At 39.4% G+C, this 27,879-nt stretch overlaps 1 protein-coding gene across 6 annotated transcripts in view; it reads right to left on the reverse strand.

Moving 5' to 3' along the window:
• Wnk3 (WNK lysine deficient protein kinase 3) overlaps nucleotides 1-26,255 on the reverse strand; it is a 134,577-nt gene extending 108,322 nt beyond the window's left edge. For 3 of the 6 annotated variants that reach the window (XM_055617938.1, XM_055617937.1, XM_055617933.1), the window contains exon 1: nucleotides 25,315-25,376. The gene's annotated coding sequence lies outside the window, so the exon portion shown is untranslated. Of the gene's footprint in view, nucleotides 1-25,314; nucleotides 25,377-25,432; nucleotides 25,643-26,174 lie in introns of those variants that run through there. The other 3 variants (XM_055617935.1, XM_055617936.1, XM_055617934.1) reach the window with 3 other exon arrangements.
• Nucleotides 26,256-27,879: the final 1,624 nt, after the last annotated feature.

A 27,879-nucleotide genomic window follows, 5' to 3' on the forward strand; every position in this document is an offset into this window, starting at 1 on the left:
ATCCAATCCTCGGTACTCAGAAAAACCCTCTGAAATCTTTTTAATACTCAGAAATATTAGACTTTTTAATCATATGAATGTTTTGCCTGGTGTACCTATGTGCACTATGTATGTGCCTGGTGCCAGTAGAATTCAGAAGACAGCAACAGATCCCCTGGAACCAAAGTTATGGACAGTTGTGAGCTACTATGTGGCTACTTGGAACTGAGCCCAGGTCTTCTGAAAGAGCAGTGAGTACTGTGAGCCACTGAACCATTATTCCAACCCCCAAAACTCTGAAATTGTGATTTAAAAAAAAAAATCTTTATTTTATGTGTATAGTTGTTTTGTCTCCATATATGGCTATGCATGCCATTTGCCCTCAGAGGCCAGGAGAAAGCATCAGATCTTCTGGAACTGTAATTACAGATGATTATAAGTTGCCACATGGTCAAACCAGATCCTCTGAAAGAGCAGCCAGTTCTCAACCATCTAGCCATCGCTCCAGCCCCCAGAACACTAAAATCTTATTCAGGTTCTAATATATTTTTAAAAGCCCAATTCCCTGATATCAAATACTAGAGGCAAAGGGATATTTTATGAGGAAACAATTATAAGCCTATACACACATATATTTAACAACCATGATCCCTTAATACATGAAATAAAACCTAACAAACTAAAGAGAGGACCAAACAGATCAGTAACAAAGTATTTGGACAATACTATCAAACAACATGACCTAGATGACATCTGTGAAACATTCTCTTTAAAATTTTTTTCTTGGATTATTTTCAAGCATAGATGAGACATCTTTAGAACACGTCATATGCTATGCAGTGAAACCAGTATTAATAAAATATGTTCTCTTCTATAACAAAACAATTCAGTTAGGGGATGTAGCTTAGCTGGCAGAGTGCTTGGCTAGCATGAAGGAAGCCCTGAGTTTAAGCCCCAGTACCACATTAATTAGGCATGGTGATGCATGCCTGTAATCTCAGGACTTGAGATATGGAGGCAAGATGAAGCATTTAAAGTTATTTCTCTACCTAGAGAATTGAAGACCACCAGCCTTGGCTGCATGAGCAGGGGGAAGAAAGGAAAGGAAGGCAGGCATGCTAAGGAAAAATAATTAAATTAGAAAATTAGCACCAAAATAACAATGAACACAGAGCTAAATGGAAAAATTAATGAAAGACTAAATGTACGCCTTAATGTCTCTTCTCAGATGATTTTCAACAAAGGAACTAAGACTATTCAATGGATAAATGGCAGTGTTTTCAGCTAAAGGTACAACTCAAATCAGTATGTGTAAGAATATAATTGGACCCCTATCCCACATCATGCACAGAAATTAGTTCAGAGTGGACCACAGACCTAAGAATAAGAACTAAAACTATAAAGCTCCTAGAAGAAAACACCAGAATAAATCTCAGTTATCCTGGACCAGGCAAAATTTCCCAGCTGTAACAACCAAACATAGTATCAATAAAAGAGAAAACTATTAAGAGGCTACAGCAGGCCAACCATGAGTTGACAGCCAGCCAAAACTAAATAAAGACCAGTCTGAGTTACATAGCGAGAATGTGTCTTGAAAAAGAAACCAGGATGGCTGGAAAGAGGGCTTACTGGTTAAAAGCACTGGTTACTATTCCAGAGGACACAGGCTCAGTTTCACATGGCATTCACATGGCAGCTCACTGGAGTCTGAAACGCCACTTCCCCAGAATCCAATTCTCTCTTTGGCTTCCTCCAGCACCAGGCATGCACATGGTACAGACATACACACAGATAAAACACTCATACATATAATAAAGAACATGCAGCTAAGTGTTTCTTATCTGTAGTTTTACTTTCACAATTTCAATCACATTCAGTAAAATGTAGTCCAAAAGTAATAGTAAATTCTGGGAATAAAGCCAGGTATGGTAGCACAAACCAAAATCCCAGTAATTGGAAGGCTAAATCAGGAGGATTGCAAGTTGAGTCTAGCATAGGCTACATTATGAAACCTCTAAAAAGACCCACAAACAAACAAAAAGGAGGGACATGGGTGACATGCGTGAGTGGTAAAGGTACTTGCCACCAAGCCTGACAATCTGAGTTCAAGCCCCAGAACCCACATGGTAGAAGGAGAGAACTGACTCCCAAAAGTTTTCCTCTCACCTCCAAAGCGTGTGCTAGTGCCCACACAAGTAAATAATGTAATAAAAGTTTAAAAAATTCCAGGAAGAAGCAAAATAACTACATTTATATAAATTTATTATAGCATTGTCTTACTTTCTACTGCTGTGTTAAAGTGCCACAACTAAGCAATTTATGCAGGAAAGGGTTTCTTTGGGCTTACCGTCCCAAGATAAGGATCTATTATGGTAAGGCAGAGCAGCAGCAAGCAGCAGACTGAGATCACATCTCAATCAGGGAAGCAGAAAGAACAAACTTGCAATGGTGGAGCCTTTTGAGCCTCAAAGTCCACCCTTAGGGGCAAGGCATACTTCCTCCAAAAAGGCTCTTACTCCTCCCACAAAAACCCACCAAATAAGGATCAAGTATTCAAATGTCCTGAGACTTATGGGAAACAAGTCACTCAGACCATTGAATTCCACTCCCTGGCTGCCACAGCTTTGCGGCACAAAATGCATTTAGTCCTATTTCAAAAGTCTGCACAGAGCTGGGCCTGTGGAGCATACCTTTAATCCCAGCACTCTGGGAGGCAGAGGCAGGCAGATGCTGTAAATTCATTCGAGGCCAGCCTGGTCTACAAAACCAGTCCAGGACATAGACAAGACAACATAGAGAAACCCTGTTTCAGAAAAAAAACAAAGTCCCCATAGTCTTTCACAGTCTCAACACAGCTTAAAAATCCAAAGTCTCTTCTTAGACTCGAGGCAATCTCTTAATTGTAACCCCTGTAAAATCAAAAAGCAAATTACATACTTCCAACGTACAATAGCACAGAAGATACATTACCATTCAAAAAGGGAGAAAAAGAGCATAGTGAGAAAATACTGGACCAAAGCAAGACCAAAACCCAGCAGGGCAAATTCAAAATCTGGTAGCTCTATGTACAATGTCAAAAGGCTTAGACAGCCCTACCCTTCCAGCTTTACTGACTGCAGCACACTTCTCTCTTGAGCTGCTTCCACTCCCTGTGTGTAGCTCTTCTTAGCAGTTATCTCCGGCCTCTGGCATCTGCAACATCCTGGGGTCTCCAACGCAATCCAGGCTTCACGCTCACAGTTTCACACAGAGGCCCCTCTGGGTCTCCCGTGCAGGCACTCCGCCCTGCCACATGCCTATCCTCAGTAGCTTTCCAAATCCTGCTCTCATCAAGAGTAGCGAGGACTCTTAACTGCGGAGCCATCTCTCCATTCCCACCCCTACTTTTTTTTATTTAGCCTTAGGCACATTCTTAAGACACAGGAAGAAAGATCACAGAAGATTCCACAACCCCTGTACTACTGCATCTTTCATGAACCTAAAGCTAGAACCTCATTGTCGTTTGGGGTGAACTCTAAATCACATTCATAACAGCTTCCATTTGTTGTTCCTTTTTAGGACTAGAAAATTCCTTAGGATTTTTCTTACATGGTGAAAGCTTAGCTGGGTTGGTGTCTTGTTCTGAGGCCACCACTGCCTTTTCTCCATTGCAGATCAGGCCTTGCCTTAATCACCTTAGCTCTTCCAGCATAAGACCTGACTGTGGTGCTCATTTTTTTTTTCTTCAAGCTGTACATTCTATATTTATTTCTGCCCCACTTGCTCTTTTTCACTATAGGCCTCCATAAGAGTAATTACTAATAACCACACAACAGTCATTATTAGCTTATCATGAAATCTCCTCCACCAAAGAAATTAGTCTTTTCTTTTTTAAAAGATTTATTTAACTTTACTTTATGTGTGAGTCTTTTGCCTGCTTGTATGTATGCTACATGTGTACCTGGTGATTGCAGATACCAGAAGAAGGTTCTGCATCTCCTACAACTGGAGTTATAGACAGCTATGAGTTTCCATGTGAGTGCTGGGAACCAAACCCAGTTCTCTGCAAGAGATAAAAGAATGGTTGGTATCCCAGTTCCTATTATTGGTCCCCTTCGAAACTTTTTTGAGCTGGGCCTCTGAAGTCCACATAGCTCTCAGGACTATGGGCTTCCAAGGTCCTACTAAGATTGAGCGTTGAATTCTGCTTATAGCATTCAACCAATTTTCTAGTCCAAAGTCTTCCACATTCCTCAAAAACAAACAGGTCTGTCACAGCAATAACCCACTCCCTGGCACCAACTTCAGTCTTAGTTTCTTTTCTACTGCTATAATAAGACATTATGACCAAGGCAACTTAAAACAGAAAGCATTTGTTTTGGGGCTTACTCTTCCAGAGGCATAAGGTTCTATCAAGGTGAGGCAGTATGGCAGCAAGTAGCAGGCATATTGGAGTAGCAGCTGAGGGCTTACATCTCAAACAGGAAGCATAGAGAACAAACTTGCAATGGTGCAAATATTCTGAACTCTCAAAGCCCATCCCCAATAGCATATGTCCTCCAGAAAGGCCTCCCAATTGTCCCCAAATAGTCACCAACTGGTCTAAGTATTCAAATGTCCAAGGCTTCTAAGAGATGTCTCATTTGAACCCCAAGCATATTTTATACTAATAGTAATAAGTCAGATATAAAGGTGCACACTTGTAATCTCAGTACCTGAGAAGCTGAGATAGGAGGACTGTGAAGTTATAGTACTCTGGGTTACAAATGAATAGACAAAAAAGCAGTGTAATATTTCACCCTTATAAAACTGTTACAGAATTCAAATCACAACTTGGCTCTTCAATAATTTGGGCATTTTTTATCTTGCCAGTCAATTTTAAATATAATGATAGAGTAGAATTAAAGCACTTTGTTATAATTGTTCTATATTATTATTGGCCTACATTACCACTTAAACTTTAGCCTATGCATATATACATTGGAAAGTAATATTTTATAGGATTTAGTACTTTAAAAATACTAATACCATATAATACTATGGTATTAGGCATAGTAAGAGACTTAGATCCTATACAAATAAAACATTACTGCCCAAGATGAGTGTGGTGGTGCATGCCTGTAATCCCAGCGCCCTGGGAGGCAGAGGCAGGGAGATCTCTGTGAGTTCAAGGGCAGCCTGGTCTACAAAGTGAATTCAGGACAGCCAATGCTACACAGAGAAACCCTGTCTTGAAAAACAAAGAAACAAGTAAGATTATTGCCCAATAAATTTCTCATTTTGGAAATGTAAATCAAGCTACAATAAAGTACTGCTTCACACCCAAGAAGATGGCTACAATAACAAAAAAGATTGTAACTGGCATTAACAAGCTGTGGAGATACCCTCATTCATTGCTGGGGGAAATGTAAAATGGTGCAGCTAAACATGGATTGTATGGTTGTTCTCCAAAAGTTAAACAGAGTTACCACATGATACTAAAACTTGTCCACAAAACTGGGAAAGCCCTGGGTTTTTCCCCCAGTACATATAAAACCAGACATGGCAGACCAACAAATGGCCCAGTTGGACAAACCTGAGTTAAATAGCTGGAACTTACATACTTAGTGGAAGTAAAGAACCAACTTCTGCAGGTTATGTTCTGAATTCTACAGGAGTGGAGTGGAACAAGTACACACACATAATAAATAGGTAGATATATAAATAAATGAATAAATAAGTAAATAAATAAATGTTTATTAATTTAAAAAGAGTGGGCTGGAGAGATGGCTCAATGGTTAAGAGAACTGACTGCTTTTCTAGAGGACCTTAGTTCAATTCCCAGTACCAACATGGCAGCTCACAACTGTCTGTAACTCCACCTACAGGAGATTCAATGCTCCTTTCTGGCCTCCATAGGCACCAGACACACAAGTTGGTAAAACACCCATGCACACAAAATAATTTTAATTTTTTAAATTTAATTATGTGTGTGTGCACATATGTAAAAAAGATATAGTAGCATGTACTTGGAATCTCAGCATTTGGGAAACAAGAAGATCAGAGTCCAAGGTCATCCTCCACCACATAGCAAATTAAGACCAATATAGGTTATATGAGACTGTCTCAAAGGAAGGGGATGGTTCAATCGGTAAAGGCATTTAATACACAAGCTTGTAAATCTGGGTTCAATTCCTTAAAACCACAATAAAGACAGAGCAAACTCTAAACTCCACAAAGTTGTCCCCTGACCTCCTCACATGTGCTGTGTCATGCATCTCCCCCCCCATCACTCATACACGCACACAAATATATGTACACAATAACAAAAAGTTGTTCACAAAGATTCATAGCAGTACTATTCACATAGGTCATTAGTGTGTGGACTATTAATCAGCAATACAAAGGAATATCATGCATGCTTACAAAAGTAAGACTTGATGGTATTACACTGAGTAAAGTCAGCCAGAGGAAAAGCCCACATACTTCTTAATTTTGTTTGTGTGAATTGCTGAGAAATAAAATCTATAAGAATAGAAAATAATGAGTGGTTAACTAGGGCTAGAGCAGTAAGATAAATGACCATATCTTTGGAGATAATGGTATACTTTCGTCAGGCTTTGCCTTGCTGTGATAAAGTACATTACAATTTAAGGGAAAACAGATTTATTCTGTCTCACAATCAGAAGCTTCAGTCTGTTGTGGCAGAAAGCTATGGTATGACAGGTCACAGCATGGCAGCTAAGAAGTTCTAAGAGCTGGGTATGATGACATATGTCTTTAATTCCAGCACTCAGGGACTGAGGCAAGAGGAGTTCTGAGTCTGATACCAGCCTGGTCTATAAAGTAAGTTTGAGAACATGGAGTAGTAAGCAGTGAGAACCTGTATCAAAAACAAAAAGAGTAAAAAGAATGGTTGTGTTGCAAGATTTCTTTCCCCTTTTCCTCCTTTTATTCCATGTAGGGCCCCAGTGTATGTGATGATATTGTCCCCTTAGTTAATTATCTCTGGCAATGCCCTCTGTGTGCTTCATTGATCTTGGAGGTGCTTTTCAACCCAATCAGGTTGACAATCAAAATTAACAGTCACCTAGTAATTATTTAAAACTAGACTGCAGAGCTAAAGGGAGGTAGAATATATGTTTAGCACAGGCCAAAGCCTGGGTTTAATGTTCAGTATCATGAAAATCAGCTTTTAATGTTTAAATAAAAATGAGCCCAGCATTGTAGAGGTGGGAGGCAAAGGCAGAGGAAGCTCTCAAATTCAAGGCCAACCTTGGCTGCATTAAAAAAAAAAAAAAAAAAAAAAAAAAAAAAAAAAGCGGGCCCAAAAAAAAGACCGTTAAATAAAAAACCTCTCCCAAAAAAAAAAAAAGATGGGGAAATGGCTCAGTAATAGGATGTTTGTCTAATACACATGAGGTCTTTGTTTCAGGCCCCAGTACCCTTCCCCCCCAAAAAAAAAAAATCATAGTCAAATTGGTTTGTAATCAAAGCTATACAACCCTATAAATTTACTAAAATAATTATGCATGTCATTTACAATGAGAACTTTTTTTCCCCTTTGAAATGAAATCTCACTATCTTTCTGGGCTTGGACTCAAGTCCCTAAAGAGTTAAGACTCTGGTTCCTCCAAGCCTGACTTTCCAATGGGGAAACTTTTGTGTAAATTTTATCTTAAACTAAATGTACTAGTGCACACCTATGATCCCAGCACTTGGGAGACAGAAGCAGGAGACTCTTGAGTTTGAGGGAAGCCTGAGATATACAGTAAGACCTTGTCTCAGAAAAATATATCTCAATAAAATATTATGCCCTCCTTAAACGTGTTAACACAGCCAGATGGCGGTGGTTTATACCTACAATCTCATCACTTGAGAAGCAGTGGCAGGTGGATTTCTATGAATTTGAGGTCAGCCTGGTCTACAGAGTGAGTTCCAAGCTAGCCAGGGCCTCATAGTAAGCCCTTTCTCAAAAAGAAAGAGGGGGAAGGAGAGAAGGAGGGAAGGAAGGGAGAGGAATGGAAGAATGGAAGGAAAGAAGGAAGGAAGGAAGGAAGAAAAAAACTTCACACATTTAGAGCTTAGTGTGATGATACACACCTGTAGGAAGGGGGAGGAATGGAAGACTGGAAGGAAAGAAGGAAGGAAGGAAGGAAGGAAGGAAGGAAGGAAGGAAGGAAGGAAGGAAGGAAAAAAATCTTCACACATTTAGAGCTTAGTGTGGTGATATACCTGTATCCTGTAATCTTAATACTTAGGAGGTAGAAGCAGAAGGATCAGGCATTCAAGGCTAGCCTGGGCTACGTGTCTCAAAGCAAACAAATAGGAAATATTAAGATATTTTAACTAACCCCAAAGCCATTATAATATAAAATATGTTTTTTAAAACTATACTACTCTCTCACTCCATCTTTGGGGTTTTCTTTCTACATCTGTCTACAGTAAAGTATTTCTTTGTTTTTTGTTTTTTTTCATTTTTTTAAATCTTGTTTTATAACAGCAGTTATCAGCCTATGGGTCAAACAACCCTTTCACAGGGGTCACCTATCAGATATATTGCATATCAGATTTATGTTATGATTCATAACAGTAGCAAAATTACAGTTATAAAGTAGCAGCGAGAATAATTTTATGGTTGGGGTCACCAATATATGAGAAACTATATTAAAGAATCATAGCATTAGGAAGATTCAGAATCATTGCTCTAGAGAAAAAAGGCCCAACAATAACAAGATGTAAGAACTAATAACTTGGGCTGGAGAGATGGCTCAGAGGTTAAGAGCTCTGGCTGTTCTTCCAAAGGTCCTGAGTTCAATTCCCAGCAATCACATGGTGGCTCACGACCATCTACAATGAGATCTGGTGCCCTCTTCCGGTGTGCAGGCAGAATGTTGTATAAATAATAAATAGATATATCTTTAACTTAAGGACAAATATTGAATAAAAAAATGAGCTCTGGGACAGAGGTATAGCTCTGTGATGGTGCGTTTGCCTAATGTACATAAGACTCTGGGTTTGGTCTCCAACGGCACAAATACTACTACTACTACTACTACTAATAATAATAATAATAATAAATCTGTTAAAACCAGGTAAAGAAGTTTAGTAAGCATCCATTTTCTGATCACTTTATCATGGTTCTGACAGTAGCTTTTTTTCCTCCTTTTCACTTGTTTTCCTTATGGCTTCAATAGCTGCTACTGTTGCTCCTTCCCTTCCTCCTCACTCATTCCTCAGAACTGAAGTTGGGGTCATATGCATGCTAGGTAAGGATCTAAATGGCTGTGCTTCCTTTTTATTTTTAAGACAGGATCTCGAGAAGACAGTTGCCCAGGGTTGCCTCAACAGACTGCATAGTACAGACAGACCCTGAACTTCTCAGGGAGCTGGGGTTATATGCCTGTACAACTAGGCCTAGCTTCTAATACATTCCTGACCATAAAACAAAACACAGGAAGGGTTTGCAGTCAGAGAAACCTGGAATCAAATCTTGGTTTTGCCTTGCAGCAAACAATTTAACCTCACTTATTCTTTATTTCATTTTGTGAATCTCACAGGACTAATATGAAAATATAGAGAGAGTACTTAGCATAGTGCCTGGCACAGTACAACAATCAATAGATAGAAGCTTTTATTTTCCACTTCTTAATATCCCCTAGGGCAGCATTATATTAAAGCACTCTTCAACACCATTGAGATGGCTCTGCAAGTAAAGGTGCTTGCCGCCAAGTCTGACAACCTGAGTTCAATTGCCAGGGCCTAGGGAAGGAAAGAACTGACTCATGTAAGCTATCCTCTAACCTCATGATCAATGCACACCTACCTCCATATACAAACAGATAAATAAATGTGAAAATGTTAAAAAAAAATAAAGTACTATTCAACAATACTGATGAAAACATTAAATGGATTTTCAAGGGGACTCAATTCAGGGAGACAGAGACATAATGTATTTTTAAAAGACTTTCTCATAATAAACTATATTGGCATAAAAGTACTGTTTTTTAAACTTTATTTTATTTGGGGTTCCTTAAATCCTCTTTCTTCCAACCCCTTAACCTTAGGTAGGAGAGAGAAAGTTAATGGGGAAAGGGGGCACAGACCCTTTTACTTCTTCCGGTATTTTAGGGCTGATGGGTTCTTTTAGGGCTATACCAATTCTCCGTCAACAAAAAAGCAGCAAGCAGTGTCCTCCAATTCTCTCCTCCAAGCCACACTGTGCCACAAACCATCTCTGGTCTCTCCAAACTGCCACTCTCCACATGCCACCTTTCTTGTTCTGGCCTCTCCTATTTATATCCCTCAGGGTCCTAGACCACACCCCTCTCCATAATGCAGGAAGCAGGCAATTTACCAGCTGGCAAAGACTACACCCCATAGGAGGCAATTATCAGCTGTGGACAAACTAAAGCCCAAACTAAAATCCCACACTTGGGATTAAAACAAAAACATATTTACATAACAACTGAGTTTTTAAAGAAACCAAAACTTCCATTACACTTCTATGTCCATCAATATAGAAATGTGGCACAAAAAAATTACAAAAAAATGAGGCTTCAAATCTGGGGTTTCCTCAGGCCTGGAATCACCTATTAAGTTTACAGCCATACAGGCAGATCTCTGCAAGTTTGAGGCCAGCTGGGTCTTTAAAGTGAGTCCAGGACAGCCAAGGCTACAGAGAGAAACCCTGTCTTGAAAAAAAAAAGTTCACAGCCATATAGTATAGCCTTATACGTAACCATTTTTCCTTCAGAAAATGGTAAGATAGTAATCTAAAGATATCTTTAGATTATATATAAAGAGAGATTATGTATATAGAGAGATTATATATATATATATATATATATATATATATATATATATATATATATATATATATATATATATTTAGAGAGAGAGATACATATAGGAAACTAACAAACCTTTTTATTGTTTGTTTTTCTAGGTAGGGTTTCTCTGTGTAGCCTTGGCTGTCCTGAAACTTACTTTGTAGATCAGACTGGCCTCAAACTCACAGAAATCCACCTGTCTTTGCCTCCCTGAGTGCTGCGATTACAGACTTGAGCCACCATGCCCAGCTATAAACATTTATATAGAGACCCAAATTATAGAGAAAGACTCACAATTGTATTCCACCTCTATTACCTCAACACATTTATTGCATAAACTTGAAATGCTTGATTTAAAACTTCAAAATAACTTCCCCTAGTAGTTTACTTTAGTTCTATCCATGGAAAAATCCAACCTGGATCTAGAATGCTGTTGCACACCAGTAATCTCAAATACTTGGGGGACTAAAATGGAAGGATTACTTGAACCCAGGAGTTAAGAAATAATAAGACTCACCTCAAAAGAAGATAGAAAGTAGTACTTTGTCAACCAATGGATTAAAGGACTTCTTTGACCTTTATAGTAACTATAGAAAGAGGACATATTTAAACAGTAAAAACTGTCCGTTAACAATATTATGTCTTTCTCATACATATATTTTCATAACATTAAATATCAAATACCAGGCACTAAGTCAACATCTAAGAATAAAAGACAAAACTCAGTCTTTGAACTGAGAACATTTTATCCAAACTTGTAATATATCATGATTATACTTATAATTTGCCACGTTTTCATTTCTATTAGCTCTTTTGCTTTTATCTTGTGTGAACTGTTAGGTTTGGGGGTTTTTTGTTTGTTTTCATTTTCTGAAAACATATTGCTATATAGCCCTGGCTGGCCTGGTGTTTGCTATATAATCCAGCCTGACCTTAAGTTCATAGCAGTCCTCCCACCTTAGCCTCCTGAGGGCTGGCTTTACAGGCATGTGCCACAATGCCTAATACCATATTTTTCCTTTGTTTTTCAATGCTGGGGATGGAATCTACTGCCTCAGGACACATGCTAGGTAAGTGTCCTACCACTGAGCTATTATACTCAAAGCACCTTCAAAGTCTGGTTAGAAAGGACAATTATCTTTAAGTCTGCAAAAAGTATATTACACAGTAAGGTTTTGTTTTATTTCATTTTCAGCACTAGATCCTGGGTCTTCCACATGCTAGTCAAGTGTTCTACCACTAAGTTCAGGCTCTCATTACGTTGCCTGGGATGGTCTTGAATTCAGTCTTGTCTACCTTAAATCTGCAATTCTCCTATCTCAGCCTTCTGACTAGCTGGGACTATAGGCCTGTACGATCTGGCCCAGCTTATACTAAGTTTGGGTTATTTTCTTTTTATTTTGAGGCAAATCCTCACTACATTACTCAAGATAGCACAAAATTCTGGGTTTAAGTCATTCTTTTGTAGTTCCAAGAGCTGGAACTACAGGTGAATCACACCATGCCCAAATCACTAAGCTTTTTTCTTCTTTTCTTGTTTTGTACTTTTGAGACAAACTTGTCTATGTATGCCAGGCTATCTTTGAACTCTGAATACTAGGATTGTTTTTTTTAATCGTCATAACTTAGGTTTTTTTTCTTTTCTTCTTTTCAGCACATAGATAGCTCTTACTCGACCTGATAGATAGAAGGGGAGGAGGTCCTCCCTTATCAGTAGACTAAGGGGAGGGACACAGGGGGAGAAGAAGGAGGATGAGTGGGACTGAGGGGGGCTATAGCTGGGATACCAAGTGAATAAATTTTAATAAATAATAAATAATTAATTAAAAGAAAGCACTTAGTCTGTAGCATTCAAAATTTTGCTACTACAAATAATATTTCATTACATGTATATATATATACACATATACATATATATATATATATATACATATATACACACAATCATTCATTTGGAGCAGGAATATGTATATGTATACACATATTTCAACTTTCACTGAAATATACTAATATATCAAAATGAATGTATGTAATCGTTATACAATGTTGCAAAATTTCTTCCCATGATCATTATTCCAATTTAAATTTCTACATACAATATGTATCTTTGGCCTTACACCCCTGACAACAAAGAGTTTCATTGAACATTTTGATTTTTAACACTCCAATGGTCCTTTAAAGAGCCTTAGTATGTTTTCTTTTACGCAGTACAGAAGATCAAACCCAAGCCTTGCACATTAGCAAGTATTAAAACACCAAGCTACAGCTTCAGCCTCAGTATGTTTTCAGTTAACATTTAACTTACAAGTGAGGTTAAGCCATCTTCCATATAAATAATGATTAACAAGTCAAGAATAAGCCAGGGCGAAGGATGTAGCTCAGCTGATAGAATGCTTGCCTAGCATAAATAAAGCCTTAGGTTTGATCCCTAGCATTTCACAAAACAGGCATGAGACCCATAACTATACTCAATTCTCAGAAGGTAGTGGCAGGAGAATCAGCCATTCAAGTTCATCCCTGGCTACAATAGCAAGTTCAAAGCCACCCTAGGATACATGAAACTTTATCTCCAAAGAGGGAAGAAGAATCCAAAAATTATAATTATCACTGCTACCAATGAAGGAAATGAAGCAAGATGAACAAATATTAAAGGAGACAAGACATAATTATGCACTCCTGTATTCCTAGCATGACAGAAAGTAAGGTAGAATTACAACTTGCCTTCATCCTGGATTTTATACTTAACTAAAAATTCTACCTTTTTTTTTTTTTAAGAAAAAGAAAAAAGATGGGTGTGGTGATACTGTGCTGGTACTTTTAATACCAGCACTGGGGAGTGAGAGGCAGGAGGATTGGGATCAAGGCCAGCCAGAGCTACATGAGACCCTGTCTCAAAATAGGGGGGAAAAGATAAGGAGATAAAGGCAAAACGTGCAACTAGACTACATGATTACTTAGAAGAGCCAGCAGAAACTACTAAAAAATAATAGAAAACAAGGAACTCAATGGAAATGCCAAAGTCAAAATTAATACTCTGACATATACATCAGTAATAATCATTAGAAAATGTAAGTTAAAGGACTTGAAAGATGGCTTACCCACTCACATGGCGGCTTACAACTATCTGTAACCCCAGTTCCAGGGTATCTAACATCCTCTTCTGTCCTCTGCTGGCACTAGGCATGTACATGGTGTACAGACATATATGCAGGTAAAATACTCATTCACACATATAAAATAAAATAATTTAAAAAGAAAAATAAAATTTAAAAACAACTAGCTGGAGCTAAGAATGAGACAAGAAGACGACAGTGAGTTTAAGCCCCGCTTAGTCTACACAGTAACACCTCAATCTCAATCCTGCCTCCCCACAAAAACCAAAACCAAACCAAAAACAAAACTACCTGTCATGATCACAAGAGCAACAAAATCATAAAATACTCATTTAAGAATATACTCAAGGGGTTGGAGAGATATGGTTCCATGATTAAAACTCCTTGCTGCTCTTCCAGAGAACCAAAGTTCAGTTCCTAGCAAACATGTTGGGTAGCTCTCAACTGCTTCTAACAGCAGCTCCAGGGAATCTAATGCCCTCTTCTAGCTTCTGAGGGACTCCACAAAATATGTTATATAACCTCATAGTGATACACATATACACAACTAAATCTTGAAAACAAGGTTTTATAATGAACAAGCTTAAGAAGAAATATGTAGCACCTATATGAAAAAAAAAAAACTGTGAAACTCTACTGAAACACACAAGTAACACCAATATTGCTCAGAGGAAAGAACCACTAATGATACCTTGTTTTGTTTTGTTTTGTTTTGTTTTGTTTTGTTTTGTTTTGTTTTTTCAGACAGAATCTCATGCAACCCCGGTTCATTATGGAGCCAAATTCCTGAACCTCCTGTCTCCTCCAAATGCTAAGATTATCAGTATGCACTACTACACACAATTCAGTGTCTTTATTACTGTAGTTTCTATTTTGTAGGACAGAGTCTCATTATGTAACCTAATCTGTCCTTTAACTCACAGCAACCTTCCTGTCTCAGCCTCCCAAGTGTCAGGATTATAGCAATGCACCACCACACTTGCTAATACAATCACCTTCTCAACCTCCACTTTGTTTACCACAAAGTCGATGTGAATCTAATCAAAATCCCAAACAAACAAGTTGATTCTGAGAACACAAGGAAAACCAAAAATATCATGAAGCAGGGCATGTTGGCTCATTCCTGTAATGTCAGCATCCAAAGGGCTAAGGCAAGCAAACTGCCATGAGTTCCTGGCCAGCCTGGGTTACATTAAGGCAGCACCAAAATTCCCTCACCCCTAAAATCTTGATATAGGACAATGAAAATTTTTTTATCAAGTATTAACATATAATATAGCTGTAATTACCTAAGCGATACTGTTTCAGCACAGAACTAGACATACATAAAAAAAAAAAACTAGGAAGAAATTGGCACAGTTGGAAATATACTCCACTGTAAAAAAATTCAAATTTGTAAAGAATAGACAGTATAATAAACTGTGGCAGGATAAATGGCTATTTACTGGGGGAGGAGAGGTAAAGACTTAACTAAAATCAGTGGCAATATAGAGATAAATATAAAATCAAAACTACACCAAGTACTAAAGGAAATTGTGGCATAACAGGAAGAAAAAATTTCTTAATAACCTGAAGAATGGTTTCCTTCCTTTTTGGTGGTGGTGGTGTGTTGGGGTGTGTGTGTGTGTGTGTGAGAGAGAGAGAGAGAGAGAGAGAGAGAGAGAGAGAGAAAGAAACAGAGACAGAGCTAGAGAGAGACAGGGTCTCTTTATTACGGAGCTCTGGCTAGCTTGGCACGCTCTATTTAGACCAGGCTCGCCTCAAACTCAAAGACATGAGTGAATTAAAAGCATGAGGCAGAGGCAGTTGGATCACATTTGAGGCCAGCCAGGATTATACGATGAAACCCTGTCTTAGAAAGAATGAAAAGAAAAGAAAAGAAAGAAAGAAGGAAGGAAGGAAGGAAGGAAGGAAGGAAGGAAGGAAGGAAGGAAGGAAGGAAGGAAACAAAAGAAAAAAAACAGCTAAGGAAACAGAATAGTAAGGTATATATGAAAAAAAAATTACCAATTACAATTTATTGAATGTGTTTTAGAAACACACCATGTGTTTCTAAATCCTCTTATACATTTTTCCATTCAATCATCACAAGAATTTTGAGAAGTAAAACTGTTATTGTTCTCTTACAAATATAAAAAAAAAGTCTCAAAACCTGAAGTGACATGGTGGCCCATGCTTGCAATCCCAGCACTGGCCTGCCTGGGCTGCATATAGTAACATCCTGTCATAGGAAAAAATGTAGGTTCCTTCAACTCCAGCTACTCTGACAGCTGATACAAGAGGCTCCTTTCAGCACCAGACTTGGGACTGGCCTGGTCTCCTGGTCTCTTTTTATTAAAAAGATGATGAGGGGAGGGTTTGGGCTGGGGGCGATGACTCAGTGGTTAAGAATGCAAGCATACTGCTCTTATAGAGGACCTGACTTTGGTTCCGAGGAACCACATTCAGCAGCTTACAACTGTATATACCTCCAGGTAGGGGAATCTGAAGCCACTGGCCTTTTCTTGTACCTGCGTTCACACACAATGCACATAACTAATAAAACAAAATCTTTCTTAAAAAAAGAAAATGATCACAAGGTCTGAAATTCCAAATGCTTGCTGAGCCCTGGATTGGATCATCAGCACCTCATAAAGCCCAATGTGGTGGTGCACAACCATAATCCCAGCACTCAGGAAGTAGAAAGCAAAGAGGATCAAAAGTTCAAAATTATCCTTGGCTACATAGCAAATTTGAGATCGGCCTGTACTACATGCGTGTTTCAAAAGGCCAAAAGATTTAAAAGTAAACAAAGATCAAGTAAATTCAATTAAAATGGAAGAGCTAGGGAAAAAAAGCCAGGAGTTAGGAGAAAGGGGCTCAGTGACAGAGAACTTGCTTTTAGAATGTGCCAAGTCCTGAGTTCCATCTCTAGCCCCACAAAAAACAAGCCAGTATCTCACTCCTGAGCCCACTTATAACTCACTCCTAATAAGGGGCTCCTTATAAATTGCACAGATATATACACTGTAAAACCACATCACATTCTTTGGAAATATAGTCCCTGCAAGGGATTAGTTGTATATATATTAGTGAAGAAGTCAGCTGAAAGTCAGACATGTTGACATTACTCCTACAAATCCCAGCACCATAGGAGGTTGAGGATTACAATTTCCAGGCTACATGGGGCTAAGTTAAACTAAAAAAACAAACTCAGTTGAAAACAGATTTAATCTATAATTATCTATCATTTTACCAAAAATCGGCATTGCATATATCTAAAAAAGCAATTATATCTGTTATATAGTTTATAATTGTTCAGATCAGGAATCTATATGTCTAAATCATTTGAATCAGCTTCTTTTAGTCTTTTTTCTTTTGCTATTGTTGTTTGCTTTGGTTGGTTAGCTGGTTGGTTGGCTGACTGGTTGGTTGGTTGATTGGTCCCGACTAGTCTAGAACTCTCCATGTAACTCAGACTTCCCAGATCTTCCTGTCTCTGCTTCCATAGTGCTTGAATTATAGGTATGTACCACCATGCCCTACAGTTTTTCTCTAGTTTTAAGGGAACATTTCACCTTACACAATGTAAACCAGGTTGGTTTTGGCCTTACAGTGCTCCTGCCTCAGTTTCCTGAATGCTGGAATTACAGAAATGTACCCCTGTGTATGACAAATAATCTTAGTTCAAAATGACACTGTAGAAATGGCTCAATGAGTAAAATGCTTACAAATATCAAAACCTGAATTCAGATTCCCCAGTATCCATGCAACAGCTAGGCAGGGGGGTTATCTGTAATCCTAGAACCAAGACTCAGAGACAGGTAGATCCCATGTGCTCACTGGTCAGCTAGTCTAGCAATTTGGTGAGCTTCATGTTCAGCAAGAGATCCGGTCTCAAAAATTAAGGTGTGACACTATAGAGGAAGTCATCTGATGCTAACATCTAACCTCCAGACACACTGGCAGGAGTGAATACATTTGCACACACATAAATATCCCACACAGAGATATATAAATAAGTAAGCAGGCAAAAAAGCATCCCTATAATTTCAATATAAGGGTGGACATTTTTTAGTTCATCATAAGAAGTTTAATCATATAAAAGTCTCCCTGAGGCTGGGGTGATAGCTCAATAAGTAAAGGTATTTGCTTTGCAAGCTTAATGCCCTGAGTTCAATCCCTGAAATCCACATCAAGAAGGAGGGAACGCCATAAAGTTGTCCTCTGACTTACACACACACACACACACACACACACACACACACACACACACACATCAACATCATCATCATCATCATAACCATCATAATAATAATTATTAAAATATAAAAGTCTCTCTGACTCGTAAGGATCTTTGGAACATACACACACCAAGTACAATGCACAATCTTCACAAATGTAAAATTTGAAAACTTGCAGGCAATTGCCATGTAAAACAAGGGAGGGGTGGTCATAAAATCTTACCACTAGTTGAGAAGCTAGTGGCATTTGATAGCTGCTTGCATAGGAAGTATCAGCTTTTTCTTAATGGTATGATCCCTGGTAAGCTTACCACACTCCAGGGTAGGACATACTTCCAAAAGAAGTAGGGCAACACATAATGAATTCCATGGGGAAAAAAAAAGAAAACTCGTTGCATGAGGGGAACAGTGAGGAGAACAGGGGGTGTGGGGGAAGGAGGCCAGTAAATATAACTAAAGTTACACTTTATGAAATTCTCAAAGAATTTATAAAACCATCATATTTTTAAAGTTCAGAGCTGCTAGCTAAGAGTATTTACTGCTCTTGCAGAGGACCTGGGTTTGAGTCCCAGCATCTATATGGCAGCTCACTATTTTAGGGTAACAAACTCTTCTGGCCTCCACAAGCACCAGGCATGCATGCAATACACAAATATACAGGCAAAAAATATTCATATACATAAAATTTATAAATCTTTTAAAAATTGTTCAAGGGGTCTGTTGTTTAACATTAATATTTATTATTTATTTATCTTTTAGTTATCAGCAGTTATTCCTAAACCAGCTGTATACCCAAATCGCAACACGGAGACTAGGTTTATTTAATTAACCTACAGCACAATGCTGGGCAATGATTACTCCATCCTAAACTTCCAAGCCCACGTAGTTAGTTTCCTACCATTCAGATTTTCCACATTATACTTGCTTTTAGTGATATCTTAGCTCCAGTTCATCTCTTCTCGTGATTCCAACTCCTCTCCTGCCCATGTCTGCTCTCCTACTCCCCCACTTGCTTACTTTCCTCCCATCTGGAACAGGATGCCCCACCCTATTCTCTCCACTGCACATCATTGGTTGGTTGTTTAATTGAAAATACAGAGAACAAATGGTGGCATATTTACACAAACTTGAGACAGGAGATGTTTAGAATAAACATCACAATGCAATGTCCAGATTGAAACCAGATAGTGGGGTAGAGAAACCAGCATTTGAATGAACAAGGATAAATTGTATACATTCCACAAGAACATTATAGCAACTGGGGTCAGACAGATGGATGGCTCAGAGGTACAGAGTCCTGGCTGCTCTTCCAGAGGACCCAGTTCAATTCCCAGCACTTACATGGCAGCTCACAGCTATCTGTAACTCCAATTCCAGGAGATCTGACACCCACAGACATACATGCAGGGAAAACAACAATGTACATAAAATTTAGAAATAATTAGTTAAAAATTGTCCAAATTCATTCTTGGTTACACAACTTTGAGGCCAACTTGGGGGCAGGGGATGAATAAATGAATGACCAAATGGCATACGCAACAAAAGAAAAAATATATAACTGACTTAATGATGTGTCAAAACTTTAGTGGCTCAAAACACACCATCAAGATAGCAGACAGAGTGGTTACATGCCTATGATTCTAGCACTTTGGAGGCTGAGCCAGGGCGATCAAAAATTCAAAGCCCAGCCTAGACTACACAGCAAGACTCTTAAAAAATAAATAAAAAGCAAAATTGTTCAATCAACCAAAGTACAAAAACAGGGCTGTCATGTAACTCAATGGCAGACTACCTGTCAAGCATATAGGAGACCTTGCACCATAAAAAAAGGCCACTCATAGTCAGAATGGGAGAATTTATTTGCAAAGGATGTCAACTATCAGGGTCTAGCATCTAAATTACAGTTTAAATTTTTTTATTAATTACATTTTATTCACTTTGTATCCCAGCTGTAGCCCCCCATTCCCTCCCAATACAGTTTTTAAACTCTTGTAAATCAATAAAAAAGCCAAATTTTAAAATGAGAGAAGGTCTTTTAAGATCTAGAAATATGGCTAACAGACAATTTTGTTGCAGGTGGATAAATGAAAGCTCCTCTCTCTCTCTACCATGCTGGTCTTAAATGAGGACTGCTTTCTTCTGCCTTCTCATTGCTTGTCTCAGTGGCTTTGCTGGGATTAAAGGCATGTACCACCACACCCCACAAGACTGATGTTCTAGCACCATAAAATTAAAACAAATTTCTACAAATCATCAAAAATACTATAATTCATAAAAAGACAACCAGTTTAAAAATGAACAAATTCTTAAATAGACAGTTCAAAACATTCTTCAAAGAAGAAATATAAATAGACAAAGTACAAGGGAAGATGCCCTACATCATTAGTCATTGGGGAAATGCAAATTAAAACCACAATAATTCCACGTCACACCCACCATGAGGCCATTATAAAAAAGAGCAGCAAGTTTTTAGAGGAGATATAGAAATTGGAATCCATATATATATATTGGATATGATAATATATAATGGTGTCATCTCTGTAGAAAACAGTTGATACGTGATCCAGTAATAATATTACACAGCAGCACTAACCACAAAAGTTTAAAGGTAGGAACACCCCAAATATTCATGAACTCATGAATGGATATACCCATAAAGTAGAGTATTACTCATCCATAGAAGGAAATGAGACAAACATTGTGGGTGAATCTCAAAAATATGATAAGTAAAAGAAGTTGGGCATAAGGGCTGAGGTTATGGCTTGTGAGGACCTGAATCTGGAGTTCTAAAACCCAGGTAAAGCCAGATGCTGTAGCATCTCAACATTCCTACAGCAAGGTGGGAAGTGGAGACAGGAAGCTGCCCAGATGAAATACCCTATTCTCAAGCAAGATTAAAGGTAAAGACTGAAATCTTAGGTTGTCCTCTGACTTTCCTATGTGAGACATCCACACAAACACATGTTCACACACAAAGATACACACAGAGAGAAAGACAGAGACAGAGACAAAGAGACAGAAAGACAAAATGACAAGCAGAAAGAAAAAGAAAGAAGGGCTCATGCAAAGATTTACAGGAAAAAGTCAGAGCTAAGAGGTGTAGGGTTAATATTATGATTAGAGACTAAGCAAAGCTATTGAAACAGGGCCACTGGTTTTTAGAGGGAGGAGAATGGGGAGTGAACACTTAATGAGTAAGTACAGTGTTTTCTTTCAAGATGATGAAAACACTTTGGAATTAGATACTAGCCCAAATACAGTAAAGTTACTTAATGCCAAAGACTTATGTATACTTTAAAAATGGTTTAAAGCCAGGTTTAGTGGCTCAAGCCTGTAATCCCAGAAGTTTGGGAGACTGAGGTAGGAGAATCACAAATTCAAGGTCTGCCTGGGCTACAAAGTGAGTTCAAGAACAACCTGAGCAATTTACTGAGACCTACTATCAAAAAGAAAAGAGGGCTGAGGATGTTTGTCAGTGGCAGAGTGCTTTCTGGTCATGTGCAGGGCTGATGGGTTCAACCTCAAGTACCACAAAAATAAAATGAAAGTATTAAAATGATACATTTGTTACTGAGCTTTATCACAATCTAAAAGATCCCATGCTAAAGTATGGCAAAGATATATTTCATTTCTACTAAGACTTTTTAAAGGAGCCTGAGTGGGGCTTAAGCAGGAGGCAGGAGACCTTGGGTTAAGTCCCAAACACAACTTCTTTTTAAAATGTAAGGAAGGGCATTAAGAAGGGAACAGTTTATATGGAAGAAAGGGAAGGAAAAAGAAAAGGAAAAAGTTTTAGAAGAAATATATAGTCCTAAAAGAACATTAAAGGCTCATTTCTACAATAGGTCTCTCTCAACAACTTCAACATTTTCCAAACCAAACATCTCATGATAGTTACAGAACAACTATAAATACAGTACTCATATATAAAACCCCAAAATAAAAATTAAATTAAAAATGGCATCAACTCTAATTTCAAAATAAATGTCTTTACATGTCCTTTACAGCCATCAAAGTTAGTCATTGCCTAACAATGTAACAAATTTTATATCTCAAATAAAAAAGAGCAAGACACTCCTGTAAATGCCAAGAGACCTAAGGATGTCTACAAATAGAGCTGAGTACTTAATACAAAAATAAGAGACAGAATCTTTTTCTTACACACAATTCATCCTCATAGAAAAACATGTACACAAAAATTTAAGCTCTACCTTTTTTTTGAGATAGGGTTTCTCTGTGTAGCCCTGGCTGTCCTAGAACTCACTCTGTAAACCAGACTGCATCCTGAGTGCTGGGATTAAAGGCCACCACACTCAGACCCACTAATTACTTTTAATTCAGTTACCTAACAACTAGGAATGTATTACTACTAGAATATTTCTATATTTCTATTATGTTTCTTGACAGTCTTTGGCCATATTAATTACTGTCTCAGCAATGGACAACTTAGTGAAAACAGAAACACCTCTGCTTTATGAATAAAAACTTAAGCCAATATACAAACATTTAATGCCTGAAACACTAGAAAATAATCATGGTAGTGAATGTAGACTTGTGATGGGAACATTATCACTGATCCAGAGTCAGAAGTGCAGGTTCCACTACTTACTAGACCAAGTATTTGTTTTGTTTTTATTAGTTTGTTTGCTTTGTCAGTTTTACCCCTAGATGTCAACCAGGCTATCCTGGTTTTGCCTGCTTTTGCCTTCCAAGTGCTGGGATTAAAGGTCTTGTACCACCACACCAGACTTATCTTTGACCTTTATACTATCTTTAAAATATGAGGAAGACTCAGAAGGATAGTGTAAAAGTATGTGTAAAGTATGCAGACAATTTAAAGAGGGGCATGGTGGAAAATGCAGCAAAAAGAAGGAGGGGCAGAAATGGCTCCCAGGAAATAAACCTAGTACTACTCTTCAGCCTCAATCTCAGCACATGATTCCCGCCTTTTCTCATCCCACTCCTCAAATACACTTCTATAATTATATGCCCTTCCATTCCAGGAATATCTAGCTAAAAACTAGGGAGACAACATTTCCTGAAAGAGTTGAACATTTCTAAGCTCCCACCGTACCTTTATATTTCTGCTCTATTTTAATGCTTGCCTGAGATTATACATATTGGTATGTATGCATATATACCACCCTCCATATTTATATATACATACACAAAGTATGTATATATACTCAATCTCAAGCTAAACACAATATTAACCTTTGTATCAAAACTGTAAGTAGTCAAAGAAAGGATTGTAGTCTTTTCAATTTCAAAACATAATGCAAAAAATGTTCTTAAATTTACAACATTCCCAAAAACTCGATATATGTCAGCAAGACTTGTAAAAATAATCATGAAGTTAAAAATCCATAATCATTAATCTTGACCCAGAACAGAATGAAAACATCACAAGACCTCCTTACCAGAAGCTAAGTAACATATTCAGAGAACAAAATGTCCAAGTAATCTATTGTAATTTAAAGTTACACCAGCTGCAGAAGCAGCTCCATGGTAAAGCGATTGCCTAGCATGTTCAAGGCCCTCTGTTAGATCTTCATCAAACAAAGATACAAAGCTATTAAAACCAAGTGCCAGTTTTCAAAGAAAATAAACTCCAGAATAACCGAAAACATCAGGTATCGTTATCAAACACTCAAAATCAGATATTGTACATTTTAGCTAATGTTTAATACAAGGTACCTTTCCCTCAGGCTGTCCAGTTTAAATAAATCTTAAATTCAACAATCCAAAGAGTTACAGACTGTCTAAAATCAACTCCAGCTCTGTGTCATACACTAAGGTCTGTTGAAAAGTTCTCTTTCTATTAAAACTTAGGACGCAGAGGCAGGCAGATTTCTCTGGGTTCCAGGCCAACCTGGTTACACAGCAAATTTCAGGTCAGCTAGGGCTGCATAGTGAGACTACATCTCAAAAACAAACCACTACTCATGAAAAACGGATAACAAATCTTCCAAATTTTTGGATGCAATCACTACTACACCGATTTTCACAACTCAAGACTATTGACTTTGATTCAATACAACTGTCTCAGCAATAACCCTTAAAGAATCACACCTAAAAGCGGAGGCAAGAAGATGGAAGGCAATTCAAGACCTACGTTGGCTACTTAATGAATTTCGGGCCAGCCTTGGTTACTGGATGAAACCCTGTAACTTTTTTTCAAGGGAAAAAAATACAGGGAGAAGAGCAAGAACCACAAAACTTGCATTTCAGTTTAACAGTGTATCAACTGGCAAGATATAGACACACTCCGGGGGTTTCCACCCACATCCCACTTTCTAAATGTTTCACAGCTCTTAACTAAACAAAACCTCTTTCAGTACAAGGAAACCACCTCAAGACTTTTATTCTAACCCTATCATACTATCTCCTCCCCATTCCCAGGAAGTCAGTCTCAGAACACACACCACACCTCTCAATTCCCTTGCACCTAACACAATTTACACAATCAGTTTGCTATATCCCTCACCCAGTTTTCAGTCCTATCGACCCTTCTACAGCAAACGAACCTCTATATTAAGCATACTGTGTCCCCCACTCCATTTCCATCAATATAATACGGCCCAACCTTGTTGAACATTCCACACCCAAAAGGATTCTTTCAGTAGCATCAATCTCACTTAAATGATCTCTCAGCCCCTTTGTCAACCATCTCCTGTATTCTCACCTTCCCTGTCTCTGGGTCTTTCATCAACTGCTAAAGTTGCCACCCTCCCCAACCGAAACAAACAAAACAAAACAAAACAAACAAACAAAAAAACCCCAAACAACAACAACAACAAAAAACGCACCTTAACCTCAGATCTGTCCTTCCCCACTTCCCCCCCCCCCCGTCTTAATTTTCCTCTCTGTATTCGGTCACTTAGACTCCAGCTCTTACCCAAGACCTGAGTGCGGCCTCGTCCGGTACCTTTGGGTGGCTTCACGCACCCTGCCGTGGTCAAGCAGCTCCCCCTCAAAACACACACACACACACACACACACACACACACACTCTCTCTCTCTCTCTCTCACACACACACACACACACACACACACACACACACACACTGGGCGCTTACTCTGAAAAGACTGTTGGCCGCCGCTGCCTCCTTCCATTCATCCTGGGCCCATTCATCTCTCAGCCCGATCCTGGACACGCCCCCCGGCCTCCTCCCTCTCTCAGGGTCCTGGGCTGGCCGGGACCCTCACCTCACTAGAGACTCTGACCGACAGAGACCGACTCTCTTCACTTCTCCCTCGCTGTCTCTCAAGCCTCCTCCAGTCCACCGGACCCGCTACACCGTAGACTAGACACACATACATATACCTCCTCCTCTAACGCCTCCTCCGATGCTTCTTACTCCCCTCCTCAGAGTCTGGAGCTCATCTCCCAGTGCTGTGCGCGTGCGCGCGTCTGCCCGAGAGCCCACCGTGCCTGAAACCGCGGTTAGGGAAAGAGCGGGCGGGGTAAGGGGGAACAGGGTGCGAGCCCAAGCTCGCGCTCGCCCCTCAGCTGACCGGGAGCACGCGTACTGAAACCAGAGAATTCTGCTGGACTGGAGAGGGGCGGGGAAGAAGGGGTAGGGAGGGGGAGAGGGGGAGGGGCGGAGAAAGCCAACTGAGCAGCCCAAACTCGGAATGGCCCCTATCATAGCAAGGTGCCCACAGACTGGCCAGCTGGCGCTTGTGCACACCTTCCCCGAACTCAGTGCAGTGAGGTAGATGCGCTTCGAGGAGAGAGGCTTCTCTCCCTAGCAAAGAGAAAAATCTCAGCCAGGAGCCAAGCGAGGCACCTCCTGCGTGTCCTGAAGCACTCGTCCTCACGGCTGCTTTACCCTCTTCCATCCAATAAATAAATAAATAAATAGATAGATAGATAAATAAATAATTAAATAAGTAAATAAATAAATAAATAAATAAATAAATGAATAGAAAGAGGTACAAGCGCACACCAACCACTTCCTAGCCACCCGCAGACCACTTTCAGCTCTTTGTAAACCTTAAAATGAACCAGCTCTGTAGAGACGTGGTACCCACCAGTACCTTTCCACCAGCCACCCCTTACTCACTTTTTCTAGCTCCCGGTTTATCTCGCGAGACCCATACCTGCCGGCTTTGGGATTAGAAGTCGAAGCACAGATTTGCAAATACCTGCCTCCTGGTAATGTTGCAAGGGCAACGGTCATGGCATATACCACGGCCGCCCCCCCCCCGCCCCCAGGACCAAAGTGCTCGTGGGGGAGGGGGGGCAACAACCAAAGCACGGCTGGGAAAGGGAGCTAACCGATTTTTGACGGCGTGTAAGCGCTAGGCCTAGGCACGTGGCCAGTGCCTCACTAGCGGGTGCGCTGTACCCTGGGAAGTGTAGTTCTTGTTCCCACCTCTAGTCCCACTCCTCTCCTCAGCCACACACAGGCCTCAGACTGGGAGGGGGATTATCGGCGCCATTTTGTGGGGAACAATGGCCAATGGCCCCGGTGATGAAGGGTGGGTGACGGTGCAATGGTTTAAGGGTTCACTTAACTGCTTCTGGCCCCTCTGTATCTTAGCAACCCCTTCAGCAGCCTGGCCCAGCCCCCTTGCTGCTCTGGCGGGCTTCTGGATGGCTAGCAAGGGAAAGAGCCACTTTCTCACAGAGGCTAGTCCTATCTCCGATTACCCACCTCCCTGAAAAAAACAAAACAAAACAAAACGAAAGTTTCAATATGGCCAGAGCTACATAGTGAGATTACGTCTCAAATAAGGACAAAAACAAAAAGAGCAAAATAAAGACGGGAAAGTGAGTCTATGCCGTCACTTCCTGTTACCTCCACGAGAAGCAAAAATGAGGTAGAGAGAAAGAACTGTCTTTTGGATTGTCTCTGGAAAAAAAAAAAACCCTCCCAATTTCTCAAATTAGTGACTGCTGCCTTCTTTGAGCTTTCATTGCATGTTACTCTCAGCTCAATGTCTTCAAGAACTGCTTCATATGCTGGATGAGGCATGGTGAATAACTATTCCTTTAACCCGTAATGATCCTGCCTTAACAAAGGAGGAAACTGAGGCTCAAGGAGGAGAAAACAGACATAGCTTGCTGAAGGGTAGCCAAACGAACAGCAGTCAACAGTTTCAAAGATTAGCAAGTTATTCCAAGTCTTAATAGGTCCTTAATCTTATGAGATAATAAATAGAAAACTGTGGCCACCTTTTTACTAATGTTGACTCTTCCTCCTGTTGCCCTCTCTGAGCTTGATGATACAATCAACACAGAACAATACTTAGGACTGTTAGCCCTTCAAGCTACTCTGATGCAAAGTCTTCCAAGTAGTTTTTCTTCGACTACCAAACACTTACTCAGTAATTATTAAGCAGTGTGGCACACAAACACACACAGCTTTAGAAATTCGAAGATCAGATGAATCTGTTCCCAGCCAAGTACAGATCCTTCTCAATGGAGAAATATTTTTTAATTTCTGATATTTTTTATTCAATTACATATTTACAAGATTTTTTTTCTGCGTATGAGTGTGTTATTTGCATTGCATGCATGTGCACCACATGTGTGCCTGGTACCCACAGAAGTTAGAAGAAGGTATTGAATTACCTGAAATTGGAGTTACAAGTAGTTGTAAGGTGCCATATGGGTACTGGGAACCAAACCCAGATCCTCTGAAAGACCAGCAGGTGCTCTTAACTGCTGATCCATCTCTCCAGCCACTTGTAGACTTACTATCGATATATCTGTTGCCCAGAGCTGAGCACAAATGCCATTGTAGGCAGAAACGATAGTAAGCA

Source organism: Psammomys obesus, unplaced genomic scaffold (genome assembly GCF_907164565.1).
Source record: "Psammomys obesus unplaced genomic scaffold, mPsaObe1.curated_primary_1811, whole genome shotgun sequence".
Classification (NCBI taxonomy): domain Eukaryota; kingdom Metazoa; phylum Chordata; class Mammalia; order Rodentia; family Muridae; genus Psammomys; species Psammomys obesus.